Source organism: Dermacentor variabilis, chromosome 5 (genome assembly GCF_050947875.1).
Source record: "Dermacentor variabilis isolate Ectoservices chromosome 5, ASM5094787v1, whole genome shotgun sequence".
In the NCBI taxonomy this organism is placed as follows: domain Eukaryota; kingdom Metazoa; phylum Arthropoda; class Arachnida; order Ixodida; family Ixodidae; genus Dermacentor; species Dermacentor variabilis.
In genome coordinates, this window is record NC_134572.1 from 103,606,478 (window position 1) to 103,633,006 (window position 26,529).

Genomic DNA, 26,529 nt, shown 5'->3' on the forward strand with positions numbered 1-26,529 from the left:
GCGAACGCTTTCCAGAGAGAGAGGGGGGTGGAGGGGAAGCGAAAGTGCGGCGGCGGCCGTCAGTGCTGGTCGCTGAAGCGAGGCACGGAATTCCGGTCACGCCGCGTCACTCCCGGCAGCCCACCCGCGCGCCCGGCGATTTCATTGCCGACGGTTCGCGGAACGCTGCTTCCCGTCGTCTCTCGTCCGAAAAGAGAAAACACGCTGCGGAGCTGCGAAGGACACGACGCACGGTGTCCATGCTCGACGTCTTGCTACCGTGGTCGTCGGCTAACCTTTTATTGTCACTGAAAAACTTTTCTGGACGAACGTGTAACTGTACTCGAGGACAACTTTCTGTGGCAGTGAAGCGAGAGCTACGGAGGCAAAACGCGCCCAAGCGAGACCGCCCGTAAAGATAGTCCCACATTTTCACGCGCGTTAGCTTAAGCTGGGGATAGAGAAGACGTAAACACTTTATTTAATTAAACCAGCAAAACAACGCAGATCTGCCAAGGGTTTTTCTTTATTATTGCTTTTCTGTGTCTGGGCATATGCGAAACTGCCGCGCGCGGAAGCTATGCTGATTGAACATTTGTTCCGAGGTACCAAATGAACAGTGTACCAGATGGGCTATAGTGTGTTCAGGGAGGGTCCACGGCTGACGCCGCTCTTGTAGACAAGGCCAGGTGGTGCCACTCCAGCATGTGCTTAAGAGGTTGATAAAGCCGGAGTCATCGCAAATGTAGGTTATGGTACAGCATATGGATAGAGGTTTTCAATACGACAGTTAATATCGATATAGCTTTCATTGATTACGAGAAAGCGTTTGATTCTGTCGAAACCTCAGCAGTCATGAAGGCATTACGGAATCAGGGTGTAGACGAGCCGTATGTAAAAATACTGAAAGATATCTATAGCGGCTCCACAGCCACCGTAGTCCTCCATAAAGAAAGCAACAAAATCCCAATAAAGAAAGGCGTCAGACAGGGAGATACGATCTCTCCAATGCTATTCACAGCGTGTTTACAGGAGGAATTTAGAGACCTGGATTGGGAAGAATTGGGGATAAAAGTTAATGGAGAATATCTTAGTAACTTGCGATTCGCTGATGATATTGCCTTGTTTAGTAACTCAGGGGACCAATTGCAATGCATGCTCACTGACCTGGAGAGGCAAAGCAGAAGAGTGGGTCTAAGAATTAATCTGCAGAAAACTAAAGTAATGTTTAACAGTCTCGGAAGAGAACAGCAATTTACAATAGGTAGCGAGGCACTGGAAGTCGTAAGGGAATACATCTACTTATAGGGCAGGTAGTGACGGCGGATCCGGATCATGAGACGGAAATAATCAGAAGAATGGGCTGGGGTGCGTTTGGCAGGCATTCTCAGATCATGAACAGCAGGTTGCCATTATCCCTGAAGAGAAAAGTGTATAATAGCTGTGTCTTACCTGTACTCACCTACGGGGCAGAAACCTGGAGGCTTACGAAAAGGGTTTTGCTTAAATTGATGACGACGCAACGAGCTATGGAAAGAAGAAGGATGGGTGTAACGTTAAGGGATAAGAAAAGAGTAGATTGGGTGAGGGAACAGACGTGAGTTAATGACATCTTAGTTGAAACCAAGAAAAAGAAATGGGCATGGGCCGGACATGTAATAAGGAGGGAAGATAACCGATAGTCATTAAGGGTTACGGACTGGATTCGAAGGGAAGGGAAGCGTAGCAGGGGGCGGCAGGAAGTTAGATGGGCGGATGAGATTAAGAAGTTTGCAGGGACGACATGGCCACAATTAGTACATGACCGGGGTTGTTGGAGAAGTATGGGAGAGGCCTTTGCCCTGCAGCGGGCGTAACCAGGCTGATGATGATGATGATGATGAATATCGATATCATATTGGTAAAAGTCTAGATAGCGATAAATTGAGTAAAACCTGATTCAATGGAGCAGGTTTCACCCCCCCCCCTCCTCCATTCTCATGTTAAAGATGATGCCAATAAACATCATCATCTGCATGTAAGCCGCTTGTTTCTCCCGACTTACTCTGCAGCGACCTGTTATTGCGCTGGTTGCGCTCGTGAATATTTGCAGTTTTATTTATTTTATCCAAGGCCCTCACAGACTTAAAGGTGGAGTATTGAGTGAAGGGTGTAAGGAAAGGCTAGACATATCAAAAATGAGCTCGTTACACAATATTTAGCAGCATGAAATCAAATGTTACGCAATAGTTAGCCGTAGAATTCACAATTGTGGCTTATGCATTTTTAGGCTGCAAAGAAATCAACTACTGTGGGCTGGGTCCACAGGCACATGTATGCAAGGCACATGCAAAAATTACGTGTCGCACATGAGCAAGTGTACAAGCGGAAACCTATACACCTTCCTATGCAGATACCACTCAAGCAATACATGAATGTAAGAGACTATAACGAAACTGCCTACTTCATTTCTGAAAGTCACAGGACCAATAATTTATCAGATATTGCAAAGTAAATAATAACAACATGATCAATTAACAAATTACTAAAATAATTAAGCAACACACGTAAAACAAAGCAAGTGTAAATTAAACGAGGAAGGTATTTATATGGTTAATCAGTAATTATACGTATTAGCTAATTTGGTTATTTCAAAGTTACGTAAATAGAAATAAGTCTATGACTTCATTAATTAGACACAAGGAGGTCTTCATGTTGTAGTCAATATCGCTGTGTGTAATTACACCTCGAATTACCCAGGGAAAGCAAACCTCTATTTTAGTTGAATGCGCCGCTCTAGCTACATGAGCTACTAAAAAGATATCACAGACAACAGAATCTTCGACGCACACGTGATCCGCACGTATATATATGTATGTATATATATTTCCCGAGAAAGAAGCACCCTTACTATACTATATAGACATTAGCTGCAAGCCATGAGTCCACTCATTGGTTCGGTTATATTATAAGCATAGCGTAGAGAGAACGAGAGAGAGAAGGAGAGATACAGGGAAATGCGTCGAGATTAACCAGATGGCAATATCTGCTTTGCTGCACTGCACTATGGGAGAGGAAAAAAGGTACGATAAAGGATATAGGATGAGAAAGTGAGACAGAGAGACGGAAGAAAGGGGAAAGGCGGGAGGTTAACCAGATGGGAAGATCCGGTTTGCTACCTTACGCTGGAGAGAGAGGGGAGGGGGAGGGAAAGTTATAGCAGAGATAAAGAAAGAAAGGAGCATAGACAAACAATTACAGTTGGTCACTGTCGCCGCATACCGTCACCGCATAGCACAGTAGCACAAGCAGCACTATAAACATCTGTTCAGGCTACAGCCGCTAGTCCAATTCTGTTGCCCACTGCAACAGCGCCCTCATCGCCCTCCGCTGCGATGGCTTGGGATGTCGGCATTCTAAAATAAGTTCCTCTGTTAGAGCTCTTCGGTCAAAGCGCGCTATCGCTATTACGAGCGATCGTCTCTGCAAATTGTAGCGAGGACAGTCACAGAGAAGGTGTTGAGGAGTTTCCTCGCTAAAACAGTCATCACACGAGGATGTGAAAGCGAGTACAACACCTTCAGAGTGAGTAGTACAACAGAGACGCAAAATTAAAAAGATACTGAAGTCTGCGTTCATTTGCACAGGCGCTTCGAAGGAAGCGCACCGAGCCACTTTTGGATCTTCTGCGCGCGAAGTGGTGGTAGCTTGTCGAGCATATCACTGCTATCACTGCAATCAGTGTGTTGAGTATATGCGTAGGGCATAAGCTGGGTGGGTAAAAGCACGCGGATGACGTCAATTACTGACCGAAGTATGGATGTATAACTTGTCTGTCGGCAACTGAAACCTCACGAGCAGATGTAGTGCGTGCATAGGGGCGGAAAGCTGCGATTCTTATTGTGTGTACGCGTGCCTGCGTGCCTGCGTGCGTGCGTGCCTGCGTGCGTGCGTGCGTGCGTGCGTGCCTGCGTGCGTGCGTGCGTGCGTGCGTGCGCGTGCGCGCGCGCGCGCGCGTGTGTGTGTGTGTGTGTGTGTGTGTGTGTGTGTGTGTGTGTGTGTGTGTGTGTGTGTGTGTGTGTGTGTGTGTGTGTGTGTGAAATCATATTTTAACCGTATCCTTCGTGTTGCACTTGTTGAAGTCTCCACAGTCGTGCACAAATGAAACGCGAACCAGCAATTGGAAAGTAGACCGCCTCTCGTAAGTAATAACTCCAGAGTACGATTTCCCACCACTGCTTATCTCAGTCGCCAAAAATGATATATACAGCATACCTCACGCTAACCGTAAAGACCGAAGTCGTGCCTGTATATCACGTATTGGGGAAAGCAGAAAATGAGGGAACGCGTTCTATACTTAGCCCTAACTTGCTCTTATTTCATTTGTCCACGATATTACGTAATCCTTTCTCTAGGTACGAAATTAAAAGCATCGGCGGGACGCCTACAAGTCTTTAGTATTATTAGTTGCACAACCGCGGTGTTCCACTTTTTCTTGGCCAACTTGCGGCCATGTGGCTTGGTACTTTAATATCCTCGTTAATTAAGCTCTGTGTTGACCTTTTGCAAGCGCACACTGGCTTAAGCGGCCATGACATGTTTTATTACTCCGCCCCACCATTTCGCAGCGGACCTGTTCCGTGCGACCCAATCACGGAAGGCGCTTTGGGGGTCTGGAGAAAAATGGGTGACGGCTTTCGTATTTTTACGGCTGCACGCGCAACACGGAAGGTATCCAAGTTTCTGAGGAGGCTAGCAGCTTTTGTCAGCAGCGAACTGTCAGCAAATGTCAAAGGCCATTTATAAGTATAAGCTACGTAGAAACGCCTTCAGTGGTGGATATTAAATTCTTCGCTTCGGTGCTGTGCATGGATGTGCAGCCGGCGAGATTAAATGGAAAGAGATGTTAAGTGTACGTGCGTACTTTTTCGTTGGCTTCCTTATCGCCTGAAATGCGCGCAATAGTGCAGCTTTGCTTATTGCGCGCTTTTGCGTCCATTCACTGCGTTGCTATGTCGCTGTCGGGGCTTCGGGTTTACGGCGCGCGTGGTTTTCTATTGTCTATTTATTTTAATCTTGATGTGCAATTGTAGTGTGCAGTATGTGCATTCCTTTACGGTCACCTTCTCATGGCTCCATAACAGGTTGGTCCTTGTTCCTATAAAGAATGCGTTTTTGCGCTTGGATACAGAAATTTAAGCTGCTAGGCGTGCTGTACAACTTCAGTGGTCAGTACGTGCTGTGGCCTCCGATATTGGCATACTTGAAGCGCGACGGCAAAAGGCTGATATTTAATAAATGTGCCGAACAAGGTATACCACCAACGGTGGGGGCCTGCAGCTACTTCTACATGGAGCTTTTCATTGGGCGAAAAGAAAAGGGTGCGCGCCGAGCCTTTTCTCCTCTCTTACTCGTGCGAGCCATGGCGGCGCTGCTTGAATGTGTTGCGGAATAATTTCGGGATGTTCTAGCTCGTTCTCCGGGAAATTTACGTGATGTCAATTCATACAAGGTCGTCAAGGAACCGCCGTGCAGCCTTTGGCTGGAAGCAGTAACTACAATGTACGAAAGTTTCTCCCGCCTGCTCAAACGTGCGACGTGCGTCATCAGCTGGCGGTGTGTGTACGTGTTGTGAACTGCTTTGGCTGCATCGGTTCCCCCTCGACAAAGAGCAGCGGCTTCTGTGAAGTGCCGGCTCGAATGGGAAAATCTTCTCACTGTCTGATCGCTTGACGTGGGAAATAGAAGATAAGGGTGGCTCGTATATGCGGCCAATCCAGTGCCACCCCCTGAAACGTTCTGAGCACCAATCGTTATAGAATATTTGTGTCAACCACCGGCGTCGTTCTCATGCATTTCAGATCTATTAGACTGTGTGAGAGTGATGGCGCAGCTCAACACAGTGATCACTGCGGTTGGTAAAACAGCATGAGGCATGCAGTTCGTGCGTGCATTTCCATCGCTTAAAAGGAATAGAAAAAAAGAGAATAGGAAAGACTCAAGGACAGGTAGGACGCTAGACTATACCTGTCCTTGTGTCCTTCCTCTTCTCTTCTGCTTTGCTATTTCTTTTAAGCGCGGGAAATGCGTGAAATGTCGATTTTCCGACTAGCCCAGATATCCGCTTTAAGTGTTGCATATAAGCTTTGTACTTCGGCATTGCCTTTTTGCCCTGTGAAGCAGTAATATCCAAAGAGGATCGCATAAAAGGAATGCGGTGACTATATGTGAGGACACAATTTTCGTAAAACGAGCGAGTGCCTTGCAGACAACGAGACGAACAAGACCGGGCAAGAAAAAAAAAAACAGTCATTTTTCATTCTCTCGCGGCTTGTGATGTAGGATTGTCTGATGCGATCGTCGCTTAGCGAGAGAGAAACGAGCTTTAATGAGACGCTGGAGATGTTATCCTGGCGTTTCGCCACTGCTCATTGCTGCTAAACCACAGCTCAGAATTAGTGTGAGAATGTTGCAGTATAATGTAACATTCGAGAAACGAATTTTCAGAAATACGAAACACGTCTCCGAGGCTGATTGTATACGCTCAAACACAGGCGCACACATCGCGCTGGGTGCTCCGTCCGCCTCTACGGCAACAAAACCTCCGGCCACGCCGACCTGAATCAGTTTAGTGCGTCTCACAAAACCATTTCATACGTAGAAAACGCTGAAAAGACGTAAGTACTACGCTGACCACGCGAGCGCAAAAAGCAACCGCTATAAAAACTGCTGCCGAGCATACACCTGGCATACAGCACGAAGCGTTCGCTCTAGCCAGCATGCCGACTGCTCACAGATGGCGCCACTGCCTACGAAATGTGGCGGCATCCATGAAGAAAAAAGTCTATGCCGTTGACTTAGGCCATGTACGCATTACCGGATCCCAACAATACGTTGTAGGACGAGTGGGCTCAGGTTTAGGGAAGACAAGTAATGTCGCTCTTAGCCTCTGCCTTTTATATTTATATGTTCCCGGATGTATAGAACTGTGTGCTGCGGATTTCTGTCCCTGCGACGTCGTTTCTTTTCATATTCCTACTGCATATAACACAGCACCTCCACCACTTGCGAGACAGCTGTTAAGCCTCAACGGTTTATTGCGCAGGTCGCACGCTGAAGATGATGACGCTGGCCATGATGATGAATATATACAGATGAAGAAGATGGAGTAATATAATGCTCACAATATATATATATATATATATATATATATATATATATATATATATATATATATATATATATATATATATATATATAATACTATTTTGGTATTTATACTACGAGTAAACGAGTAGCCTTCACCATTATAGGGTGACTGCACCTCTTTCTTTTATTTTCATTTCAATAAAGAAACAGTAATGTAGCGAACTTAGAGAACCATCTCAACGAGGAAGAAAGTCGGATTGCGCTACGCTGTCAATGTCCGGGAATCAGCTGCACACCGTGTGACAGTATTAATTCGCTCGAGTCTGGGCCAATCAGGTGCACTATTATGCAAACGCTTGCATTGGTGTGCGGCCCTCCGCCCAGGCCCGAGCGCACTATCAAGCACCAGAATACGGCAGTCACGAAGAAGGGGATATTAGATCCCCGATAATCGTGTGTATGTAACACATTGAATAAGCGTCCATGCTTGTTATCTAGTGTAGTGTAATAATTTGGTGAGCAATATTGCTACACGAGTCGCTTCCGTGAGGGGATAAAACGCAGTGGGTGAACCTTGCTTGTGCCTCCTCTCCGCCATTTTGGCTTCCCTACTCGGTAAATATAGCCTTTGTAGATAAATATCTTGTTGGATTTCAGCCATTTGTCGCCCCGTCACACATTGGTAAAAGTGCGGGCTATTAATCCCAATGTCTTCAAGCACTTACGCGACCGTTTGACCTGACAAGACAACGTTATACATGGATGCTTTATTCCATGATAAGTCATTCGATATTTTCGACTCATTCTTTTGAAGTGCTTCCATATTGCGCAAGGCTGTAACATGGTTTGTGAAGTCTCGGGTGGTGTTGATGAATTCTGTGGCCGTAAGTTGAGAAGTGAGACAATATGGGCAACTCGGACCATGGCGAGTACTATACACCATTGTGCACGTGAACGTTGCCGTAGTGAGCAAATACACATGCAGCCAGTGCATGTTATTTATGTTTATTTATTTTTTGCTACAATTGTTGGCGCACCGCTTGGGAATTCATGGCGTGGTTGCTTGCATAAGTTCGGTATAAGCGCTCAAGAGACGAGAACACGAAATAACAGAGCGGAAGGGATGAAACGCTTCTGACAACTTAGAATAATTCATGCGCCAGCGTAGGCTCACGCACAAGGCACGCTTGCAACAAGACACACAAAACAAGACAAAACAAAACAAAACAAAAGCTTGAAGCTTGCTATATAATAAAGGGACTCCCAGAGAAACCGCCGACGACACAAACAATACTACATCAGACACGTTCTGAGCGTGCTGAAGATTAAACGGCCAAACTTTTCTCATATACCCGAGACCAAGTCAAAAGATTTTTTTTTTTGTTATGCGGTTTCTTCTTGATGTAAGCAGTGTGCTGGTTAGAGTTAGTAAAGTTTGGTGATTTTACCTTTTTCGTTTTTCGCGCCTCTCAGATGAAGTTTGCGCGGTTAGGTGTTCCTAGGGGATTCGCCTTGTTAACATTGTTAACATTGTGAAGTTTTTCTTTTTGTCTTTGTTGTCGTTGTCTTCGCTGTTGTTTCGTTCGTACGTTGCAGCTGGCGTTGACGCGTAAATAAATATGCTTGAGTTGTGAGCAGTGCCTCTTCTCGTATTTTATTCCATTTACTCTTCGCCACATTTTATCGCTTGTGCGCCTGGATGAACCCGCTCTAACTATCCGACCCCCTGTAGTTGCTTAGTCAGTACAAGTAAGCCTGTGAATCGCACTCAGCTTTCATGCTTTCGCTGCCTAGAGCCTCATGTCAGCGCAGGAGGAAAGAAAAAAAAATTATCGGCAGGCTCCGTCGGGGACGCAGCCGCAGCGGGGTATACGGGAAACGTGTCGAGCACAAGGGTACAGTAATTACTTAACCAAATGCACGTCACAGTTATTCGCGCCTTATAAAACTTGCATTCTTAACTTATGATAGAGCTCTGGTGGGGGCCTGCGGTCTAACCTTGCACTTGTGTTCGCTCCTTATTCCTAGTGGGCCCGCCGTGATCAAAGGTGGTGAGCGCGAATTGGCGTCCATCTGTCCTGCAGCCCGAGTTACGCCGGGCTACCGTAGCAGAGCAACATTCAAATTTCTGCAACAAATTGCACACTCTGAGGAGTACAGGTTTCAGTTTGATGTATTATACCTTCTGTGGCCGAAGGAGCTCTCTAAGAAGCAGCTCGAGCGTCACAACTATAGTGATCTAGAAATCAATTTTCTCGCGCTCCCTCCCATCGCGCTCCCATCTCCTCTTTCCAGGAGAGACGCTGCAAGGCAGCTTCGTCACCTGGCACGCACACTCTCATTAGCCGAGTGGAACAATATAAGGCGCACAATGATACACGAACTTCAGCTGCAGCTTCGCCCTCCCCGCTCGTCTCTCTCTCTGCTTAGACTCCCCACTCCCCTTCATCATGCAGTGCTGTTGTCGGGACCGCACCCGAGAGTAAAAATCACACACACACACGCACACACGCACACACACACACACACACACACACACACACACACACACACACACACACACACACACACACACACACACACACACACACACACACACACACACACACACACACACACACACACACACACACACACGCGCGCGCGCGCACGCACGCACACACACGCGCACGCACGCACGCACGCACGCACACACGCACACGCACACACACACACACGCACACACACACACACACACACACACACACACACACACACAGCTGTGGTTGGGAGTGGCCTTCACGAATGCTTACACTACATCGATTGGAATGACCAACAGTGCGTCGTGCGATGTCTTCGGCGCAGCGAGGAGGATGAACATCGATCATTTATTATACGACGATCCTCGATTACAGTCACGAAGACACACTTTTGCGAAGCAGTGCGGCGACTCGACGATCGGCCGCTGTCCGTGTCCAACACCGTCCCCATCGCTCGTCGGCCGACAAGCGCGTGAATGCACGCCTGTGTTTCTCGAGGGCGACTCGGCCTGTGTGAACGCTCTGAGATAGTGTTGTCTACCGCGCGCTTGCGCGAATTCACTGCGCATTTCCTTCCTCTCTCACTCACTCTCTGTCCGATCTTCTATTCCCTCTATTCCGGTCCCCAAGCGTTAGGTAGTCAACCAAGCGCTTTTCTGGATAACACCCCTGCCTTCTCCCTTTATTTCCTGCTCGTCGAACGCGACCAACCCCGCTCGCATTGACAAACATACTGCTGAGCTATGCTTTTCTGAACGCCAAGCTGGCGGTTAAATTTAACTCCTATTGCGTCACGCGCGGAGCGGCAACCGCGCCGACTGTGCACGCGGCGCATGCATGATCGAGTTATGGATTCTTTCCTCTGCACTACACAGCGATAACAAAGTAGGGCGCGTATGTAGTACGGTTACAATGATATACGTGATAATAGTAGTACACGTTTTCGCTGCATGCGGTTTTAGCGAGCGACTCCTATGCTGACCGAACTGAAAGCCGTTTCACGTCAAAACAAAGAAGAAAAGGGGAAGGAGCATAACGGCGTTCTTTAACCGCCATACGCATGGTATTCACAGCACGTGCTTCAACGTATGTCAGCGTTACACGGCTGCCCGTGGAGGCTCAGTGGCTATTCTTCGCGTTCTACTCTACTCGACATTCCGCCTCGATTCAGTGACGACGAAGATTATTTCAATTCGCATCATTTTATTTCAATAGCAGTTAAAGGGACGCTGGAGGCGCATTAGCGCCGTTGACGTCGCCGTCGCTGTGCTGTCACGGTATCGAAGTGCGCGCATTGCCCGCGCGCGTGGGTATAGAAGGTCTCCGGAGATACGAGAGACGCACAGTGTGGTCGGCTGCAAAAAAAAGAGAAAAAAATGGACATTACGAAGAAAAAAAACCGGCAAAGTCACGCAGTCTGACGCAGCCCGTAGCTTTCCATGCAGTGCAAAGAGTTTGCTGTTGTTTAACTGCGACAGTGTGGCAAGTTTGGCTACTGATGAGCCCGCTATCTCGAAAGAATCGTGGCTAAACACACACAGAGAATAAAACACTATACAAGGAAACAGTATGAAGCTAAAAATAAAAATAAATAGCCAGAAGCTTTCATAATCGCATATATTGAAGCGCCCTAGACGCTATCAATGTACAAAGGTCTTGAGTTCTGTGCTCTGGTCAGTGGCCGTGGTGGTATAACTGTTGAGAGAATAGTGCGAACGGTGAGGAAGGGGAGAGGGGCGGCGCAGAAGAAAAGAGGAAGGCGTAGTACACAGGTTCAGCTTTTTCGCAAACTTCTCACCGTTTGCGGTTCATCGGGTCACCAGAGAGGCGCACGGGACGGAAGCAACAGCGCTAGTAGCAAAATTCTGGGACGCAGTGCTTAATCAGAAAGCGCTCGTACAAAGTTTATACTGCAGTGATCTACCATGTTCTACTTAACTGCTGGTTAAAAGTGTCGGTGACGACGTAATCATTCCCGTGAAGTTCTTGTGCGATTTTCCTTCGGCAAGAACGTTCAGGCAAACCAAAAAATTCTGAGGCACAATCGTAGTTGGGCAAAGCGTTACAAGGTGTCGCTGTGTGGTCCACGACTCCGTGGACGTAACTGTGCGCTATATATCATCATCATCATCATCATCATCATCATCAGCCTGGTTACGCCCACTGCAGGGCAAAGGCCTCTCCCATACTTGAATGAATGAATGAATGAATAGATCTTTATTTCCAATAGATTGGGGGAGACAGGGAAGAAAAGCTGCAAGTGCAGCTTGAACAAACTTCTCCAACAACCCCGGTCATGCACTAATTGTGGCCATGCCGTCCCTGGCACTATATATATATAGGTCTTAATAAAAGAATAAAATAAAGAAACTACAACGCGAGATTGACAAAACGCTTGACTGCGATAGCTACAATAAAACTCCGATAAAGATGAAGCAGGCTGGATGACTATTAGTCGCCGAGCCATCTTCAGTCGGTAGTCGGTTGGCCGCCGCGGCAAGAGTCGACGCGAAAGTTTCGCTTACACCTATTGACGCAGTGCGCGGGACGTGCATGATTTTTTTGTTCCTTTTCTCCCCGTCTTTGAGCTTTTGGAGTACCTGTCAGATCATTTTTCACTGTTTTGAATGGCTCTGATAAATCGTTCGGAGGGAGACAGTTTGGCATACTTGCTTCTCCCTTTTCGCCCAAATGTAAGAAAATTGGGCTTTGTAAGAAGCCGGCTGGAGAGAGTAGGAGGCGTGTTGCGGGTAGCAGAGCGCCACGCACGGGCGCGCAAGTTCGCACCGCCGGTCTTTGTTACCTCGCTGCGTGAGATGAACCCGTAATGCTGGACGCGCGGCTTGCTCCCAAGGCGCCACCCAAGCTAATGCAGGCAGTCAAGTTGCATGGACGGCGCTTGCCATTTCGGCGCCTGCGTTGCTTGCCCGAGAACAGTGGAAAGAAGGCGGCGTGGAAGGGCGGTCATAAATAATGCAATCGCCGCGTATATAGCCGAGGTTGCGAGGCGTCTCCGTCGGATGTATTGTTTTGCTAGTTTGCTTGTTGTATGTTTCTTTATTTATCCTTCTTCTTGTTCTTCCGGCCTTTGTGTTATCAGACGTGCCTCGGGAAAGGGTTGGGCACGCGGGGCGCATGCGTGTCCCGTCCGCGATTCCCACGTAATGAACGCCGGGTTATGTGCGTTCCCCGCTGCGGGCCAAATTTCCCTATAGCGCCGCTGGGTCATCATTCGGTCGATGCGGGTGCGTTAAGCTTATGGCGCGCTACGGGAACGAGAGCAAGTGTAACGACATGAAAAGAATTACGAGTTTCGCGGAAGCATACAAACATCGATACATACATACATCGTGGATACAAAAGCGATTGTTTGAACTCTGAAATAACGAAAAATGCGAAAGAAAGAGAAAAGAAGTAATGTGTGGGAGCAAATAAATCAATGTAGTGTACGAAATTTGGCCTCTTTCTGCTGTCTTGGTGGCAACGTCTCTTTCTCGCTTTTTTCTTTCTTCCTTTTATGCTGTCTGTCGAGCTGGCTTTTCTTGTAGGAGGCCAGCCATTGAGCTGAGCATCTGGGCTCCGGTGTGCTGAGTGGTCCCACAAACACCGAGAAAGCCTGTAAAAAAAGAGAGAAAGAGCCCGTTCCTTCAGGATCATGCGAAGCCATTGTGCTGTTTTTGATTGTTCATTTTGTCCGACAAGATTGCTTCCCATATGACTTCTTGGGTGAATCAATATTAGTAAAATAATCCGCATCATCATCATCATCATCATCATAATCATCCTATTTAGGTACGCTGCAGGACAAAGGCCTCTCTCTGTGATCTCCAATTACCCCTGTCCTGCGCCAACCGATTCCAACTAGCATCCGCAATTTTCCTAATTTCGTCGCACCACCTAGTCTTCTGCCGTTCTCAACTGCGCTTCCCTTCTCTTGGTACCCATTCTGTCACCCTAACGGTCCAACAGTTATCTAATCTGCGCATTACATGACCTGCCCAGCGCTATTTTTTTCTCTTAATGTCTATTGGAATATTGTCTATACTCGTTTGCTCTCTGATCCAAACCGCTCTATTTCTGTCTCTTAAAGTTATGCCTAGCATTCTTCGTTCCATCGCTCTTTGCGCTGTCCTTAACTTGTTCTCAAGCTTCTTTGTCACTCTCCAAGTCTCTGCCCCATATGTCAGCACCGGTAAAATGCACTGATTGTATACTTTCATTTTCAATGATAACGGTAAGCTCCCAGTCAGGAGCTCACGATGTCTGCCGTATGCGATCCAACCCATTTTTATTCTTCTGTGAATTTCCTTCTCGTGGTCAGGGTTCCCTGTGATTAGTTGACCTATAGTCGGGTACAACTTTAGAAAAAAGGGAAGGCGCCGCCCAGATGATCGAAGCGCGACAGCCGAATGCCTCCGCGACTAAAATGGTCCCGCTCATAAAGTCGCGCTTCTGAAACGTGCACTTCTCGGTATAAATAAAGGCTTTTTTTATTTTTATGACTGGTTTAGCAGAGCTCTCATGTGCAACAGCACGTGCATTATCGCGAGAGAAAAATAACCCCGTGCCTTCTACAGCACTGCCCGTCGTCTGCTCTTTAGCTTCATTGCGAGTGACAAAAGTCACTTGCGGAGCTGTGTTGTGGAAAAGCATATCGAGCGCTGGCAGCACATCTTATGCGTGATTGTGTTCTATACAGCTTGCGCGTGCAGTGAGCACTGGTGGACAGCAATCAATCGACGGTGCTACACAATGCTCGAACACCGCCGCTAGACGCTAGACTATCTCAGTGCTGACAACGATCGTTCACGCAAAGTTGAGGGCAAGAAATGTTTGCGTTGGAGGCTTCTCTCGCAAATATTTTCTGTTGAGACACTCATAGGTTTGTTTCATGCGCGCACGCTTTCCTCATTTCTCCTGAGAATGGTTTTGCTTCATCACTTCACCCCGTCCGATGAAAAACGCAGCGACACAGTACACAGACACACCCGCCGCTAACAGTAGGCACCAGACTTTGGCAAACTTTCCTCGTCGTAACTTCACTCGGGAGCGAAATAAAACAACATGGAACAGACACGCAGGATGTGTGCTTGTAGCGGCGTGTCGCCGTGGGACCCTGTTTTCAGGCAAAGCTTAGCGCAGCGTCAGCGATGCTCGCTGCAATATTTCTTCGCCGAATCACGGCTCTGAATAAACGCACGCGGCACAAATGGTGCATCGTAAGCTCGCAGTAATATTCCCGGCATCATAGACCATCGCAAATAGTTCGGGAATTCACTCTGTCGAGGTGCTGACGCACACACCTGGCGCCACTTGGCTAGGGTGGCTAGAATGGGGAGGTGTGAAGACCGGCCTCCGGAAGCTGGCCCCAAAACGCGTTCCTGCCACGTGACGGCGCTGCCGGCCGGGGCGCCGTTTAGGGCGCCGTAGTTTCTCGGGGCGTCTGCATACCTCCGGGCGGGAAAATGATTTGGTAGCGCTTAGTTTTTGCGTTTGAATGCGTTAAAATCTGACCAGACTTTTTTCTCCACATTTAGATGCTGACAGAATTTAATGAAGTTTCGCTGCTCTCATTCCACATGGAAACAGCGAGCACCGACTACGCAGCCGACACAGCAACGGTTTTTGCGACCACCTCTTGCCAAGATTAGCGCGCGTATGCCTTACCGAAAATGTAGTTCATAGGAGTTGCCGCGCAAGGCCAGCGCATTGGAATAACCTTGAATGTGTCGCCCGCACATGTCACATATTTGGGATTGTAACATTACTTTAAATGGAAGAAGTTCATGCAATATATCAGCATTGTTGTGAAGAAATTCTAGAAAGTACAAAGCGCTTGCGACTTAATAGATGTTTATTGGAAATAACAATTATTGCATAACATCACATTTTTACAAAACGCAGGGCTTAACCTTCTTGGCTTTGTTGTGGATGACACACTGATTTAAGCTTTTGAGGAAATGTGAATGCGTACGTGTTATACAATAAAACCTAGGCACTGATCCTGTTAGATCAGCGGAGTGCCTCTTGCAGCCAATCTGTGGCACATTGGCTGCTAGAAGCAAGAAATTCTTGACAACTTTTGCGTGCAGTCGCGTAGTGCTAAATGCACGAGTGAACCTGTCGTCGAGTGTCTGAATGAGTTTGTATAGACATGCTGAGGGATACAGAAGCCCCCGCCCCCCGAGACGCGGTCCCGTATGACAACAGCAGAAGTCGGTCGAGAATACAAAGCTTGGACCATCTGCCGAAAACCCACACTAAAACCAGCCTCTTCCAGAACACGGAAAAGGAACCTATGGCTAATGATGTCGAAAGCCTTCTCCTGATCGAAGGAGCTAAGAATACCGGGAAGTTTCCTGGTATTTCCCTCCAGGAGAAGGTCCCTCACTGCTAAACCGTGAAGCTGAGTAGAGCGCCCCTGGACAATACATGCCCGGTATGGACCCAAAACAGTGCTGAGCACTGGTGTGAGTCGCGTACACAGGCACTTTGCTATGAGCTTATAATCACAGTTCAGAAGCGTGATTGGACGCCATGCTCTCAGATCGGAGCTCCTCGACTCGTCCTTACACAGGAGAGTGATTAGTCCCTCTCGTTGAGACGCTAAGTCCCTTCACCGAGTAGCCTGTTCACCAGCGATATGAACGGCTCCACTAACAGTGTCCAAAATTTAACATAAAATTCCACTGTCAGACCATCGGATCCTGGACTGCGATTACGCTTCATAGGCTTCAAGGCCGAAAATAGCTCGTCCTCATCTATGACTGAGTCGCACACTTGTGGCGGCTCAGCTGGAGAGGCAACTGGAGAGGCACACAAGGTCATGTAAAACTGCCTCGCCAGTGCAAGAACTCCATCTAGTGAGTCGGCTATGCTACCATCACTTGGATCTATTAGGGAAAAGAGAGTTGTGTCCTTCCTTGAAAGATGCTTACGTAGGACGTTTCCGCTGCACCTCGCTTCCATTTCCCACAGCTCTGCTCAGGCTGTGTCCCTCAAGCCGTCCCAGCGTCGCTGCAGGAGAATCCGAAGTTTCTTTCGGAGTGAGGCCAGAGCCGAAGCAACACCAGGCCCGCCGGACAGTGGCCTCGAGAGCAGGAGGATCGCGTCGGAGACGATTTTAATCTCCCCACGCTCCTCGTGCGCTCGAAGCTTGCCCCAAGACCTGAAGCACTCACGCACTCTGACCTTCACGTCATCCCATTCTGTGCCACTTAGATTCGCTGCGTTGTGAAGCGATCGAAATTTAGGAAACGCGAGAAAAATACAGCTGCACTATACCTACCACGAGAGTTGCTTTGCACTGCACCGTGGCCTACGAGACTGACAAGCTAACGACGCCCCCGCGCTAGCCACCCTAGCCGCGCCCCCGACGGAAGCGCCAAATTTTACCCAAGCGGGAGGAACGCGTAGCGGGTCCTCCCTAGGCAATGGCGGCGGCGCCGCGGTCTTCACACCTCCCAGTTCTAGCCACCCTAACTTGGCCCAGTTCGAAGCGCGGGCGACCATCTTCTCCGTCGGCGGGGTGACCGGCTGTTCGGCTCATGACGTCAGTCCAGAGTGCGCGCCCATTGGATGATGCTCGTGTGCATCCGCCACGGAGTAAACGCCCCCTGTTTTTCTAAAGTTGTACCCGACTATGGGTAAACGTACTCCTTCACAGACTCTAGAGGCTGACATGCGATCTTGAACTCTTGTTCCCTTGCCCGGTTATTTATAATTATCTTTGTCTTCTGCATATTAATCTTCAGCCCCACTCTTACACTCTCCCTGGTAAGGTCCTCAATCATTTGTTGTAACTCGTCCGCAGTGTTGCTGAATAGAACAATGTCATCGGCAAATCGAAGGTTGCTAAGGTATTCGCCGTCGATCCTCACTTCTAAACCTTCCCAGTTTAATAGCTTGAATATTTCCTCCAAGCAAGCAGGGAATAGCATTGGAGAGATTGTGTCTCCTTGTCTGACCCCTTTCTTTATAGGTATATTCCTTTATTTCTTCTGTAGAATTAAGGTGGCTGTGGAATCTCTGTAGATATTTTCCACAGTATTTACGTAAGTGGCCTGTACTCCTTGATTACGTAATGCCTCTATGACTGCTGGTATCTCTACTGAATCAAATGTTTTTTTTTCTTAATCTATGAAAGCCATGTAGAGAGGCTTATTGTACTATGCGGATTTCTCGATAAACTGCCTAATGACATGAACGTGATCCATTGTAGAGTATCCTTTCCTGAAGCCAGCCTGTTCCCTTGGTTGACTAAAGTCCGGTGTTGCCCTTATTCTATTGGAGGTTATTTTGGTAAATATTTTATATAATACTGCAAGTAAGCTAATGGGCCCTATAATTTTTCTGATTATTATCTAATTCTCTTCAAACCAGCAATGGTATTGTTCTAAAGGTGGAAAGTGTAATCATAGGCAGCAGGCTTAGTAGCCGTCCTCACCTGCGGGTGACCACCTGGGGTGCGATCGGAGATGGTTGTTCGGCGCGTTCGTTCGGTTACCGGCGCGCGCGATTGGCCTACTCCGCGCCGACGTCGCCAGCCGCGGGGCGCGGCCACGTTTTTGGTGACGTCAAAATGATGAAACGCTCCTGTCAATCATCCTCCCACCGAGCATTTCGTCTGCTAGGCGCCGAACCCGACGGGAGCTGGGAAGTTTGGAGCGGTCATACGGCTTCGCATGGCGCGTCTGGTGGATTGGATAGGATCCAACCGGCGGCTGCGGCATGGCACGTTTGGATCCAATCCATAGTTTAATTCGAGAAAATGGCGCTTCCGTTGGGAACTTAGGTTGTTGCGCTGGCGTTTCTAGAGGAAGGAGGAGAGCGGGTGGCGATGCGAAACGCGTTTGAAGAAATGGCAGAAAGTGAATTCCGGCGTCGTTTTTGTTTCTCGAAACAAATAATTCGTTGGTTGCACAGAGAAATCGACCCCATCATCGGTGCCAGTGAGCCACTGGAATGTCGCTGCCTCTTGAAAAGTGCGCCACTCTTCCCGTCGTTTCTTTTTCTTTTTTCTTCTTGCTGTGCGCGACACATATACATACATTTTTTATATAAAGATTTCATTCATTTGGAAGACGAGAAACATTTCGTTTTGTAGTATACTGTCTGCAAGCAGACGACAAACGACGGAAGTAAACTTCTGGAGAGGTCACCGCTTCCTGATTGGCTGCTCTCTCCTCCCCGCTGTCACAAATTTTGCATACTGCAACTTTGTGACGTTGCAGCAACCGAGCAGAATGCGTACCGAACAAAATATCTCCGATCGCGCTCATGGCCCCTCATTCACAGAAAGTACGCTAGAATCGTCCGCAAGAGCAGTTTGCCGCGCTGACGAACACATCTTTCGCGAAGGCGGCCGGCCAGCGGAGAACAGTGCACGGCGCGGGAACCAATTACTACGGCACTGACGGGGACGAAATTTTGAGCAAAGTGCTAAAGGCTACTAATAAGGGCAGCTGAATTCAAGATTTACGGGAGAACCGTCGTCGTACATTGTGGAAGTCGGTGTTTTTATGTTATCGAAACCGTTGGCTTCAACAAAATGACCCCTAGGCGTAACCGAAGGCGTATTAAATGTCGGTCAATATGACTTCTTGCGTTGGCCACCGTTTCCATTTCGAAGCGGGCACTGACGAAAACATCATCGCATAAGTAATGCTGCTCCCTTGTCGGGCCCGCCCCCGGCTTGATCCCGTGGGCTGTCAGACAGCAGGTCCTTGATAGCTTTTAGTCCTTCCCGCCACTTGAAGGCCGCACAGTCGATGCGCCATGCCAACAACGCTTGACACGCATCTCTCAGGACTGCGAACGAGTTTACAAATGTGCTTCTGCTTCCTAGATGACGTCATACTGCCATAAAGGAGTTGTGTTGGCCCACCAGCACAATGTGTAAAGAGGGCCAACTCGGCACTGAGAAATTCGACGGCACTGCGACGGTCTTTATGTTGCATAGGTCATATATTGTTGGGGTTGTCGGACGATCTCGCCGCTGCCACCTTTTGTTGGAGTTGAAGGTCGTAGAGAGGAACTTGGGACGAACTAGGCGTACAGGGTTCATTTACAGTATTTACATTTTAAACAAGAGATACATTCGACAGTCTAGCGTGGCTCCCAAATAGAACCTGCAAGACGAAGCATACTGCATGCGAGCACACAGATCACGAGCACGATCACAGAGCACGATGACGAGCACGCACTAGCAGCGACAAACAGCTGCTTATAAACACTCCGTGTTCCCTAGATCCCTAGGTGAGGGAAACGTTCGACCAGACAGCTTCCGTAGAAACTCCTCGTGGCCGGCTCACCTTTGAGGGAAAGGGGTAGGGGGTTTACACACACACACATTCCGCACAGTTTTCACTGCCTCCTCCGAGTTGAGACGGGCTTCGCAGAACTCTGGGCTTACGTCTTGAAAGGCGCGTTGGTTCCCCGAGCTGACCCCCGCAGCGTGGCCGCCGGTTGTCCATTGTCGTGCGTTTTGTAGTCGCCACGAGTGTCAGCAGACTGTGACGAATCCTGGGGCCCACGTACCGCAAAGCACCCTTTTGTTAGGGAAGCTCTTCTTGCTGCAGAGAGACCATATCGGCGGTGGCGGGTTCAGTAACAATAGTTGGTCCGCCGATCGCGTTTAGTCACAACGGCGCCGAGGGGGTGTTGAAGTGGCACCTCGAGGTCCCTATGAAATGAGTCACCGCAGCAATTGTGATAGGCTTCCATGGTTCTCTTCGGGGAAGCTCGCAACGCTCGCAGCTGCAGCTGGCTGAGGAAACTTGCATGTTGCCACCTCGGCAGGCCATTCCTAACAATATATCGTGTTCCAGCTGACAGTACCCAAGGCACTTACTGGCATTACCTATTATCCAATAAAATTTCCTTGCGCAATAGTATGACGCGGCTAAGATTATTTTCTTCCCCTTTATGAAGCCAGTCACTATTATCTGTAATGTCTAACTCCATGATTAGTTAAGGTTAATCACCAAACTTTGGATGAGAAAGTCTCACATCTTCCTAAGAAACGTCCTAATCTGTACGTTTGAAGTTATCTGCAGCATTGTTATAAATGTATACACTCCGGAACGAATGCCCATATATAGAGCGTTTAATGGTATTGAGTTTAACTTGTAGCGCAGAGTCTCACTTCATGCTTTCCATCAGAATTTCTAACGACCGTTTTAACGGGGACGAAACGATACTCTTTTACATTTAGTACGTCAATTCCTATGCGAAGTGCGTAAATTAGGGAACTTCTGCATAAGTTTCAATAATTTCAATATAGTTTACTTGTGGTTATTTCATACAGCTCTTCGGTATTATACAAGCTTCAAGTTCAATCTTTGTTGATTACCTTTGGTTTCATCTGCAGCCGTTGCCAAAGTAAATGAGGTAACATGTGATCATTAGCGGCAGCAATATTATTATTGATACACCTTGCTGCAGTTGGACTGATAGCCCATGTAATCTTTTAACTATGCTACTCTGGACACCCTGCTTCAAATCAGCTTGCTGTTTCTTTTTTCTTGCTTTGTTGTTAGTATCCTTGTCTTCGATTTGTATTGTTTATAAATTATATTTATGTACTCACCTGAAATCCCCCCTATGTAATGTCCACTACGGCCTTTAGGGTATAGAAATAAATAAAATAAATAAATAAAACTGGCGCCATTTTATTTCTATAAATGCAAGAAGGCCGCATACGTCATAAAGCTCGCTACTGCTTCTGACTTAGTCAAACAGCGCATACCGAAGTTAGGGCACACACCATCTAGCAATTAAACTAACTAACAAGCAAAGAATAATAAAATAAAATGTAAATAAAAGTCGGATCGTGCTGGCACATTGCTCACCGAAATTAAAGTAGGCACAGTGTACATCACAACGAACTCAATATATAGCACAACAGCTAATGGCAGCTTTTACAATAGTACAAAGAAAGGAAGAAGAATATTCAAGATAAATTTGAAGCACAGTCACTATTTTTGTTGACGCCCAGTTTGAGATAGCACCACTGGCTGCAGCATTCTAGTACGCCTGTATAAGTAGTTCATGCAGAACACCCATCACCCTAGTAATTCTCAGCAATTCATGTCCCTGGCACGAAGAGCGATTCGTGCACTAGTATGCTACTTGAAGTGCGCCGACTTAAGAAACCGTGTATAGTGTCCCTGTGCATCCTCCTACACCCACTCAGTGTTCACTCTCTCCCTCTTTTCTTCTTTATATTCCCTTATCCTCCACCCCCATATAGGGTCTAACCGGGTGCTCGTCTGGTTGACCTCCCTGGCTTTCCTGTTCTTGCTCGCGCTCTCTGTCCAGTCCCTCCCAGAAATTATTTTTAAGACGCTAACTGTATACTTTTGCAGTTCGCGGGCGCAATTTTTTTTTCCAAGAAGAACGCTTTTCTGTCCACAGCGCGCAATTTAGACCTTAGTTGTTGTTATTTTCTCTCTCTCTCTCTCTTCTGTCTAGAGCACGATTAGTGCAGTGCAAGAAGGCGTTCCCAATGTCTTCCGATTCCAAGCAACACCAAGTATCACTTTCGGCACAGTCTATTTTATTTAGAAAACATCTTGTGTGCGCCGTGCCTGAATACATTCTGTGTATTCTTGTTTCAATTGAACGGCTGACAGCAGAATATTAAATAGTATTTTCGGATCGATGCGGAAGAAAGTGGAGTTGATTTTGACCACGTTTTCAAGCCACGAATTTCTTTGCGTTTGGACGACAATTGTCGCAAACCGTTTCGCGTATGGTTTTGTTCAAGAAGAGTGCTACATGTTTCAATTTCAGTGTGCGTCGTCCGGGCTTCACTTTACACGACGCTGTTGCTCGGGATGCCGCCGTGGCTAGGACTACACCGAAGGTTAATTACACGTCTCATTTCATGTTATTCGTTAAGTCGCTGTCACGTCCTCGTTAAGTGTAGTATGGGCACAATTGGCTTTCGAGAAATGACTAATAACCGTAAAGCATATTCGAACTAACTGCTGTCGTCGTCTCGGCTGCACTATACTTGTAGTGATACATTGTAGTGATACCGCAAGAGATCATTTGTTACTGCGCTCGGCTTAGTAGTGTGCACAGGAGCTTAACTGAACGGGCGATCAACAAGAACGCACCACCAATACAGTAACCGCTATAGCATTCGATCACTCAACTTTGCCGAGACCTGTACGCCTAGGCAAACGCACACGAAACAAGCAGACATTATAGAACGCTGTCGACAATTTAGCTCGTTAACTTCGTCTCAGAAAATTGATTGCCTAAAAATGTTGATCCGGAGAAATGTTATCGGAAATCAGAAACAGCACCATACAATGAGGTTGCACATTAGCGCTGCTTCAGAAAACGCTTAAACATGTCTAAACTGGCACGACTGATGCTTTCGTAACTTTCTGACTCTCTCTTTTTTTCTTTCTGGGAGGCGTTGCTACAATACAGCACACCATGCAGCAAGCCGAGGAGCGGCTAGCTCTCCTCGTCTGCAACCCGGGAGGGTGCGCTGAGCCTTTCCGGCTGCTCCCGCTGTGTGCGGGCTGGGTGACGAGTAACGCTCTCGCCTACGCATCTATGTGCGCGCTTACAATTCTTCTTTCTTTTTTGCATTTGCTTGCTCCCTCTTTCACTTGTCGTCGTTGGCACTGTGCCACCTTGTCGCGTGACGCCGAGAATAGGAAGAGACAGAGAGAGAAAGAAGAGAAAACACAGAGAGGCCGCGGCGGCGGCGAAGTTTAAACCGGTGCTCGATCCGTCGGCCCTCTGCAGGGCAAGTGCACGCCACGCCCCCCCCCCCCCCTCCACCCGCCGCCCCACCACCACCCTAGATCCGCCGACTCGGCTTTCCAATCCCCGCTCGCGCGCATCCAGGCCCGACGAGGAGAGTTTGCGCGCTCGACTCTCTTTCGTTAATGTTAACAAATCGAGACGCAGCCACGCGCACGCTTTTTTTTTTTTTTTTTGCGGTTTATGTGCGTTGTGACTGCGTGTCTTTGTGCGTGTCTTGCGCATGCGCCTTGGTTTCGAGCGCCGTGTAGGAGCCAATGAGGCAGAAATAAACGGGCCCGTGTGATGGCATTTTCGACGAGTCGTTAGTTGGAGAGCGATCGACCACGGGGCAGGACCCGTGGCTCTCTTGAAGACGACGCTGCTCCGCACGTAACTTTTTCGGACTTTATGGAGACCGATGCGAGATGTTTGAACTACGGGACGGGTGTGCGGGTTGCAGCGGGACTGTGTTTCTAGATCGGCTGATGATCGCCCCTGTTGGACGTAAACTCGAAACCGGTTGGTTGCTTCCTCGTCGATTGTGACAGCGAGCGCGAAGAAGGTGAGCGGGCTCGCATTCCTTGACACGTGACTCCGCGTGTGCGTATGTGAACGTCAAAGAGAACGTTGGAGGATTTATACCATCCCTTAGTCACATTAGAAACGTGTAAAAAATTTACTTTAGTCGCACGAATGCCGACTTGGAAAGTCAAATGGCTCGAAGCGCTCGACCCTGCAGACCGCTTAATTTTTTCATTGTTCCACACTTCAATGTTGAACTATTGACAACAATGTTGAATGCTATTAACGTGACAAGCACCGGTCTATAAGCAAGATATATAAGTAATTTGTACGCATCAGCTTACTAGTATGACGTACTCATACCGAAATAAAAGGGGAATAGAACTGCCAAAATGCAGAACATAAACTGCGTTGCAAGGCGCGGGAGCGCATAGGAGGGTCAGAGAGCAATCTCAATGCTGCTAGGATAAACAGAACGAGCAAAAGCTTCCGAAGAAAATCTATAAAATGCGATAAGTTTATCGGTTTAGGTACGCCATCTCATTGTCGATCAAGTACATCGATGTTTGGCTCACGCAAGTTTTGCCCTGCCTCCCAATATGAGAGGCTTCAGTTGTCGGCCTAGATAGCTGTTCAAAAGAACCCAAAAGCCTTTCAAGGTGGGTCTATGCAACTCGCACTGTCGGGAGTGCCGCGCTGTAATGATTCGAGAACTTCTTCACTGCTTCGCCAGCACCGAAGTTCCGGTTTACTCGTAGTGCAGATACTCCCTCTCTAGGGAAAGAGCAACATTCGTGCCAAATATCACCACTAAATGGCCCAACGTTACCTCAAATGCAGTTGCCAGAATGCAACATGCGAGTTACTCCAGATGCAAATTTACCTCTTCAGGCCTCGAGCACTTCGTGTGGATGCCCTCCAGTACGTAGACACTGTGCGAATGGGATTGTATGTCGAGACGGCATACATTCTCGACAGCCAACGCCAACAGAAAGTTGAAGCTCTGCTCGCTTTGGATGAACTCATCGACGCGAGATGTCGCCTCCAGCTTTGGGATTCCCGGCTACTCCCTACTGTATGGCATTAATACGGTGCGACACTACCATGTGTACGACACGCTAGAGCTTTCTGGGGTATATGGGCGCGACTGACACGACCTTCGTTGCGACATGGCAGGAGAAGGAGAGAGTGAAGATCCTATGTTCGCTGAAGGCGCTGCAGGCTGTCGCTTGCCTGAGAAGAGAAACGCACCTGAGGCCAAAAATGTACTGGAGAACACGTTTGCAACGGGAGCAAGCATGTGTTTGCTGCAGCAAAAAAGAAAAAGAAAGAAAAAAGAAAGACAAGAAAAGCGATTCAGCAACATTATAATGGAATGCCTAGACATTCACACAGTAAAGACCGTAGACAACGTCCACCTTCCAGAAGCGCTGAGATTCAATGCTAATGGCAGCGTTAACAGGTCAGCGGTCGAGATAAGCAAGGCACGCTTGGAGTTATTTGTAGAACAAGAAAGCATAGAAGAGGTGGAGCCCGCATCCTCACAGATATAGATAACTGATAACTTTATAATGTAGATGTAGAAAGCTTTCAATGAAGAGCAATAACACAAAGCAGAAACAAGCAAAATGCTAAAATGCACTGAATATATAGTAAAACCTCATTAGCTCAAGTAGGCTAAGTGACTATTTCTCGCTGCCCCGTTTAATTCAAAAGGGGATGCCATTAGAAATAATCACACTATATCAGCTCTGTGGTAATAGCCGGGAGCAGTACAGTACTTGTGCTCTTCTCGCACTCTCAGAAACAGGCCGCGGTCTCTCTGTTCCGAAGCTGCTTCGGGACCGTCATAGTATGAAAAGCGGAGCGAGCTGCCTTTTGGGATTACATAGTACCCGCACGTGCATTTTCACTAGTCAGAATCCTGTGCGAACAAGGCAGCAGAAAGAAGTCATATTGCCGCAACGACTACGATGTTCACATACAAAAAAAGGAGCACACCGACTCAAAAACGAGCCTGCAGTGAGAAAGCAATCACGATACCAAGATCGCCTCCCGCCTTGTCTGACTCTTTCTTTCTTTATATAGATATATTGGAGAGCATTTAGTGCTGCCCAGCTAGTCAAATGTAACGGTACGTCTTAGCGAGCGACCAGCAAAACTCGCATCTATAATCGGGTTAATTGGAGGGCTGAAATGTTTTGTCCGCTTTCTCGTTGTGTAACGATCCCGGATGTCATCGCTTCCCGCCACTAAGTATAGCCATGCCAGACTTCACGCTTTGCCTTGCGTTAGCCTTTAAAGAAGTCTGCTTTGATATCGAACTTTCATGATGCGGATTGTCGTATAGCAGTGTCGATGCTGTGTAGAAGCGCTTTGACTCTACATTTTTCTTTTTCTTTGCTGAACCTGCGATTCACAAAGGTTGAAAAGGCACTTCGCCGTCGCTGCGTACGCGTGCCCACGAATAAAACTTAAAGCGAAAGCCTTGTTATTTCTAGCGTCCAGCCGTCGCTGCTGCAAACCTGGCGGCAAGCCCACCCTCACATGTAACAGCAAATTGAAGCACCCTTTTGCGATAAACCTGTACAGTTTCCGCGTCAGTGACGTC

The 26,529-nt window shown here is 47.8% G+C and overlaps 1 protein-coding gene across 3 annotated transcripts in view; it reads left to right on the forward strand.

The window, feature by feature from the left end:
* Positions 1-26,529, forward strand: part of LOC142583004 (beta-1,3-galactosyltransferase 1-like) — a 136,521-nt gene that overhangs the window by 41,363 nt on the left and 68,629 nt on the right. Inside the window, exon 1 of one of the 3 annotated variants that reach the window (XM_075693222.1) lies at positions 23,706-23,958. The exons of the other annotated variants lie outside the window; for them this stretch is intronic. The gene's annotated coding sequence lies outside the window, so the exon portion shown is untranslated. Of the gene's footprint in view, positions 1-23,705; positions 23,959-26,529 lie in introns of those variants that run through there. 3 annotated transcript variants of the gene reach the window in all.